The following is a 7,789-nucleotide window of genomic DNA, read 5'->3' as shown; positions in this document are numbered from 1 at the left end:
GGCTTGTTCATTGCCTCGGGATGCCAAGTTGAATCGCGACGCCATTAAAGTCAACAGAGCTCTGAAGCCTTATCGATTGTTGGATGGAGGTCACAGATGTCCGGCGATGGCCACGCGAGGAATTCTATAATAAATTACCAAACAAAAAAAATCACAAAACTACCCATCTGCAGAAGACTATAGAATGCAACTCAATTATATTCATCAGAGTCTGTTACAATATATATAGGTGATGTCTTGCGTGGCAAGCTAACTAACCCTACAATATCTCTAGGAGTTAAAATATACAAGGCTAGAGATGATAGAAGAATCAGTCAGTAATAAATACAGATATGTCCCAGTTCAACACCCCCCGCAGTCGAAGCGTCGGCATCGACGATGCAAAGACTGGAACAAAAACTCCTAGAATCACTACCAGAAACTGCACTTTTCCCGACGGCCAGAAACCCACAGGAAAATTCAGATTACCGTCAGGAAACTATTTCCTGTCGGTCAGCCGACAGGCAAAATCCGTCAGGATTAAAACGACAGGGAAATCCTCTAATGCCTGACGGTTAACCGACAGGAATTATTTTCCTGGCGGCTATTCCTGTCGGCTACTCTCAGGAAAATCTTGATTCGTCAGGTTTAGAAACAGACCTTTTGTGACAGCCAGCCGACAGGGAAACATGCATTTTCCTTATGGGTAAACACCCAGGATAAATGAAAACAGAATTTGCATGTTATCCATATCATACCTATGTGCATGCATCCGAGATCAGTATACATACAACACACATATACATATATATAGAGCAAACAATGATCTGACATTTTGCACTTGACAAGTGAAAAGTTTACTTCCTCAAAGGCAATAACATAACAGTTGTACAAATTCATTGGCACCACCACTCTAAATTTTCATCCATCACCTACATTCATCAGTTCATAAGTTCCTAAGTCATCTGGACTACCACCGATGTTCCCACCATCAATGTTGCATACAGTGTTGCCATTGTTGTGGTTGTCCATAGCACCATCCTCCAAACTAACATGAGATGAATAGGTGTTTCCCTGCGAATTCAGGTACAACATTAGGGAGAACTAATATTGAAAAATCAAGAGAAGATGAGCAACATCAGGTAGATATCTGAATCAATAGAAGTTGCATTATAGTGTGCATACTATGGTCCCTACCTACAACATTGATGCTCTCATTGCTGTTAGCATGAGAAATTGTGTATTAAGGTGATTAAGAACATAATCTGCTCTGCTTGTTGACAATTTAAATACCATGACACTTCATTGAGAAAAACACTTAGGCCAATCAAGAAATATGGAAGAAAAAAGAATGCCCACTCAGTATTTTGTTTGTAAATTTGAGATATGGCATATGGCAGCACAATAATCATTGGATGTTATACTATAGCTAGTGTAGTGCTTTTAGGGGAAAAGAATATGAGTAATTAACACTAAAAATGCACCAGTCGCTTTAAATTCGACCTTGCATCCATTAGGAGGCATTCTTAATGAGGTTTCGGCCTTCTTTGTACTCCCCTCATCGTCAATAAGTAATGCATTGAATAAATGATGAGAATAGCAAATAATAAGGTAAGAACCAACACACCTAAGTATTTGTGAGATAATCACCACATCAAGACAAGCATATACACCGCCTTAGTGTGAGAGGTACCTGAGATAGGTTTTGATTTGCATGCTGCAACTTCTTTGTTCATCAATTTTGACCACATAACTTTGCTGCATCCACACCCTTTCATCATTGGTACCAGAAAGCTTGTTTTACCACTAGTCCATGACGCCTTACCCTTTTTACGCCTAAAACAAGCAGGAAAGAATTACTTCATATACACACTCATGAACCATCAGTCTGATAGTGTAATCATTGGTAGATAGCCGTAAGACATAGACAGCAAGTAATTAAGAAAAAAATGCAAAACAGTCATCACTTCCATCAAGGATATTATTTTCAGTTTTTAGTTCTAATCTACAACAATAATAACCTATGGAGTAAGTTAGTGTGCTGAGTTCCAGAAGCAAAATCGGCTTGTGTTATTTTGAAACAAGCAAATTGCATGAAGTTAATTCGTTTGGATGGTGCAACCATCTCAAGTTGAAAAGTGCCTCTCTTTTTTCTGATAATAAAAAGCAAGCAATCAAGCCTCAGGTTGTGGCATCTGCCTGGGTCAACTACAAGACACTAGCAAGCGAATATAAACACACAACATTCAGATTTCTATGCTATAAGTCAGTTTAACAAGCATGTACCTTCCTTTTCTCCAACAACATCTTCAGGTTCCTCAAAGAAGAGAACAGACAGAGGAGACAACAAGGCCGAGAGTTCCGATAAAAGTAGAGAGTTCCTTAATTCTCGGAGAGTTCCTGAAAGCACATAACTAGCAACGATAAATGAGACTACTGATAGTACACTTAACAGTAGCATCTAAAAATTTAGATACGAGAGTAAACAAAGCTCTTTCTTGCAAAATGAAAACTGAATAAATCAATACACTCCAAACAAATGCAAAGGGTCCTTATTTTCTCACCCATACGGCTAATCTTTCAAGCAATAAGCCACGCAAAAAAGTAAATCAAGATCCTGCCGCCCAAAGACCTAGATTAATTATACATAAATTTGTATGAATAGATAAGATTCTGACTGCTGTTTTTGGATGACCCAGATTGAGACTTACCACAGTAAAACGGATCAGGTGATTTGGACGAAAGGGAGAGGAGGAGCCTGCTGGTGTCATGTTGGAGGAGTAGCGGGTGGCTTGCTATTCGTGCGACGGGAGAGTGACCCGGATCTGGATCATGGAGCACGGGGAGCAGGCAACGCGTACAGGGCAGCCCTGTTGGGGTGGTCCAAGGTTAGTGGGATGCGGCGGCAGAGGGAGGTGGAGGCAGAGCGACGGTGGTGGTTCGGGATGGAAGGAGATCGGGGATGGCGGACGAAGGTTGACTCGGGCAGCGGTGGAGGAGCTGGGCGATGAGCGGGGGTGGAGATTGGAGGAGCTGATGGCTAGCAGCGCTGGAACGAGTTCCCTGTCGATGACGGCGGCGGTTGTGGCGAGGAAGTCGGAGGAATGCGGCTGCGGAGGAAGGCGGCGGCCATGGAGCAGACGAGATGGGGAAAGAGGAGAAGTGGGGGATTTTTTCTAGGGTCTTCTCCTTATCTCTCTTTGTATACTTTGCTGTAGGCCCATACAACACAGGTTAATATAAGCTGGCGCGAGTAAGTTTCGCTTGAGGCGCCAAAAGGGGAAAAAACGGCGCGAACTAAGAATTTTCAGCCCCAGGCCTGTTTCGCGGTGGTGCGATGGCGGGCTGGGCTCAAAATACTTTTTCCTGTGGGCTGGACAACACAGGAAAACATATTTTCCTGAGGGGCTCAACAAGACCTACAGGAAAGTACAATATTTTCCTGAGAGTGAAAATTTGCCCGACGGGAATATTATTATTCCTGTGAGGGGCTTCGGGCCTCACAGGAAAATATACTACTCACAGGAAAAGTATGGTTTCTGGTAGTGAATGCAGCAGTTGCCAACCCCTTGGTCAGGATGTCGGCGAATTGTTGGGTAGTCAGTACGTGAAGAACACGAAGCTGACCCAACTGAATATTCTCGCGCACAAAGTGAACATCGAGCTCAACGTGTTTGGTGCGCTTGTGCTGCACCGAATTAGCCGCGAGGTAGGTGGCCGACACGTTATCGCAGAAGACCACAGTAGCTTTCGAAAGGGTAATCCGAAGCTCACCAAGAAGGTGATGAAGCCAATAGGTCTACGCGACCACGTTGGCAACGGCCCGGTATTCAGCCTCAGCACTCAAACGGGAGACAGTAGGTTGTCGTTTAGAGGACCATGAGATAAGAAAGTCACTGAAGAAGACAAAATAGCCAGGTGTGAATGTCGAGTGTCAAGACAGCTAGCCCAATCCGCGTCAGTATATGCAATGAGCTCAGTCAAGGCGGAGGCGCGGAGACGAAGACAGTAGGTCGGCGTGCTGCAAATGTACCAAAGAATGCGCCTAACCAGAGACCAGTGAAAATCACGGGGCGAGTGCATATGCAAGCAAACTTGCTGCACCGCAAACTGAATGTATGGTCTGGTGAGCGTGAGGTACTGAAGAGCGCCAACAATGTTGCGATAGAGGGCGGCGTCAGCAGCGGGCTGGCCAGCGGTGGCGGAGAGCTTCGGCTTGGCCTTAGCAGGCGTGGCGGCCGGCTTGCAGTCAGTCATGCCGTCACGGTCCACAAGCTCAAGAGCATACTGCCCCTGATGAAGAAAGAACCCAGAGGCACCGCGTCACACATTAATGCCGAGGAAGAAGTGCAGCATGCCTAGGTCCTTCAGACGAAACTCAGAGCTAAGACGACCGATGATGTCGCGAAGAAGATCCTCTCGGGAGGTAGTGATGACAATATCATCGACGTATAGCAGAAGCATAGCCACATGAAACAGACTGATGGAGCACGAACAACGACGTGTCAAAGGTGGTGCTACAAAACCCGAGAAGGCCGAGGAACGCCGCGGTGCACTAGTACCACGCACACGGAGCCTGTTTGAGCCCGTATAACAACCGTGACAACAGGCAGACATCATCTGGACGCTAAGGGTCAACAAACCCGGACGGCTGCTGACAGAGAACTCGCTCCTGAAGATGGTCGTACAAGAAAGCATTGTTGATGTCGAGTTGATGTACGGGCCATCGACGAGAGTCGGCCAGCTGGAGGACAATACGGATCGTGGCGGGTTTGACAACCGGAGAAAAAGTCTCGAAGAAGTCAACACCGGCACGCTTTGCAAAGCCACGGACAACCTAGTGAGCCTTGTACCTGTCGAGAGAACCGTCCGGGAGGAGTTTATGATGAAAAACCCACTTGTTGGGGATGACATTCGCTCCAGGAGGACGAGGAACGAGGGTCCAAGTCCACTTGGAGACAAGAGCATCATACTCAGCGCTCATGGCGGTGGTCCAATGCGGATCACTCAACGCAGAACGCACCGAGCGCGGAACTGGAGAGATGGTCGTGACATTGAGGTTCGGGTAGCGCGGGTTCGGCTGATGCACCCCAGCCTTGGCACACATCACCATGAGTGATGAGGCGGTGGAGGAGGTGGGCGTGGACCGCGGCGAGGGGCCACAACCATCGGCGCAGATGATAATGAAGACGTGGGCGAGGCCACAGGCGTCGGAGTAGAGGGCGCGGACGGCGAGGCCGACGGTTTGGCCGAAGAGGCACCGGAGGGCCCGGCCATGGGCAGCGACGAAGGCGCCGATGGGGCCGAGAGGCACCGCTCCTCCTGAGCCAGCAAGGGGGTCGGCGAGGCCAGTGGTGACCCAACACTACTAGGGAAAACCTTATACACAGAACTTTAGCAGTAGCGCGGGTCAAAAAAGCACACTGGTGCTAAGTAGCAGTAGCGCGCCTGTGCAAACCGTGCTGTAGATAAAGTTTTAGCAGTAGCGCGTCTTGTTCTAAACACGTTACTACTAAAATTCCCACGGCTTAGCCGATAGGTTACACATAGTAGTAGCGACCTATATCGAACCCCGCTACCGCTACTTTCTTTGTAGCAGCGCGTTTTAATCTAAACTCGCTACTGCTAAAGGATATAAAATTAAATGGAAAGCAAATAGAAAGGTAATTGAAAATGAAAGAAATAGAATAAGGTGAAAGGAAAAAAATAAAATGTGAAGAAAACTAAATGAAAAAGGGGAAAAATTAAAGGAGTAGCACTAGCGTGTATCCCAGAACGCGTTGTAGCTAACGTAGCAGTAGCACGCATTCTAGAACGCGCTACTACTACTTCTGACTTAACCACGGGGTTCGTCCTTCCCCACGACCACTTCCCCCAAATCCAGCTCTCCACTCTCGCCGCCGCTGTTGCCCGTCGTCCGCCGCGCGCTCTCCGCACACCCTCTACGCCGCCCCCGACCCCAAATTTAACACCGCCCCAACCCCTGACCTCAATGCCGCCCCGGACGCCGCCCCCGACCACGACCTCGACGCCGCCATCCGCCGCGCGCCCGAGCCCCGACCCCGACCTCGACACCGCCTGCCCCTCCCTCGTCGCAGGCACCTGAGGTGAGCACGCCTACTCCTCCCTCTCCCCTACCTCTGCCTAGGGTTTCTTTATATTTTAGTTGCATCAAATTAGTTAGGGCCCATGTAAGGGTGGAAACGAATCGTATGCGGATGCGGCTCAAATGAGTTAGGGTTCATGTAAGGGTGGAAACGAATCAAATTTCTAAGATGAATCATAAAATGAGTAAAATTTGACCACTTATTTCACTTTGTAGTTGGATAATTGGAATATCCGCTACCACTTTCCACCCCTAGCTTCATCAAATTAGATGGTAATTAGGGCAGTAGTTCCTAGGTACTAATTAGTTAGTAAGAACTAGGTACTAATTTATTTTTATTTATAGTAAATTTATTTTTAATAAGAACTAGTTGCATTAATAGAACTAGTTAGTAAGAACTTGTTGCTATTTTTTAGTTAAAGTAATTTTTCTCGCATCGACGTGGACGATGCCTATCCCGCATCCTTGTCATCGAGTCGGCGGAGGACGACACCTGCTTGACCAGATGGGCCATGTCTGGGACTGGGCTCCGCCGGGGTGGTACTGGGAGGCGCTACCTACCGGGGGGCGTAGGTTGGTGAGGAGCCCCCCTGTCGTTGACCCAAACCTTCTTTGGTGGCGGTCGCGTGGGCCAGTGACGGTCCAGAGGCTCGAGGACCCCGCGGAGATGGTGCGTCACCATGTCAGTGAGAAGGACGCGCACGTCCGTCGCTACTTGTTTGCGTTGGAGCACAGGTTCTCCAATACCTGGCAGGTTCTCCAGGGATCTCACTGGAGCTATGATCCCGTGATGGTTCCTTCTCTGTGGGTGTCCACCGCCCGCGCCGATACCTGTCGTGTGCTAGGGTTTTAGTTGTATTAGTGATGTTATATGTATGACACTATTCGGGATGTATTAGTGATAATATTCGACAATGTACGGATGCATGAGATGATTTACTTTTGCTTATTGAATGCATGCTAATTTGAGTCTATAAGATATTTTGAAATGTATATCTTGTGTTGCTCAAATAGGATATGTGCTTGCCCAAGTGGCCGGTCATGTTTGCAGGTTACACCTCCGAGTGGCCTATGTTTTGCCGGAGTGTTGATTCATTTCCGTTCCGGCAAATTTCAGGCGCTCGATATGTCCTATTTTAGCAAAGGTCATGCTGGATTTTTGCATGAATTTTGGCATGACTTGTGCCAGAATATGTAGGAAATATCAAGTGCCCCGGATTTGTGTGTTGAGTATCCTGATAGTTGTCTTCGATCGATTTTCAATTAATGTTTCAACTATGAACATAGGAAATGTCTGACGACGAAAAGGATTTCAGTATTTGCAAATACTGCGAAGACGAGCGCGGCCTGTGCGATGGAATCTTCCTAGATGATGATAGGCGCTTCAGCATCAAGTTGGACGAGAACTTCGAAGTGGATACAGTAAGTCACAACGGCAAGTCTTTTTTCGTAATTAAGCATGACATTTGCTTCATTTGCTTCAACTTATAATTTAAGCATGACATTAAGCATGACAAGTCTTTTTTTACTATTCTACTAGCGTATCCCCTGCCATGCAAGAGTTTTTGTATTGGATAAGATAGGTTTCAGTCGTACTATGGAGGAAAAGAAAGTTTACTTGAAGACCGAGCATGGTTATATTTTCCACGCAAAATTATACAATTCAGACGACTACACCTATTTTGGATGCAAAACATGGCGAGC

At 46.9% G+C, this 7,789-nt stretch overlaps 1 long non-coding RNA gene across 1 annotated transcript; it reads right to left on the bottom strand.

The window, feature by feature from the left end:
* Positions 1–802: 802 nt before the first annotated feature.
* Positions 803–3,118, bottom strand: LOC123059323 (uncharacterized). The gene is made up of 4 exons (XR_006427416.1): positions 2,691–3,118; positions 2,266–2,379; positions 1,673–1,815; positions 803–1,053 (listed from the first exon to the last, which is right to left on the bottom strand). It is a non-coding gene; the product is annotated as an uncharacterized lncRNA (long non-coding RNA).
* Between the last annotated feature and the right edge of the window lie 4,671 nt (positions 3,119–7,789).

Source organism: Triticum aestivum, chromosome 3A (genome assembly GCF_018294505.1).
Source record: "Triticum aestivum cultivar Chinese Spring chromosome 3A, IWGSC CS RefSeq v2.1, whole genome shotgun sequence".
NCBI lineage: Eukaryota > Viridiplantae > Streptophyta > Magnoliopsida > Poales > Poaceae > Triticum > Triticum aestivum.
This window is presented reverse-complemented; position numbering and strand designations above follow the sequence as displayed.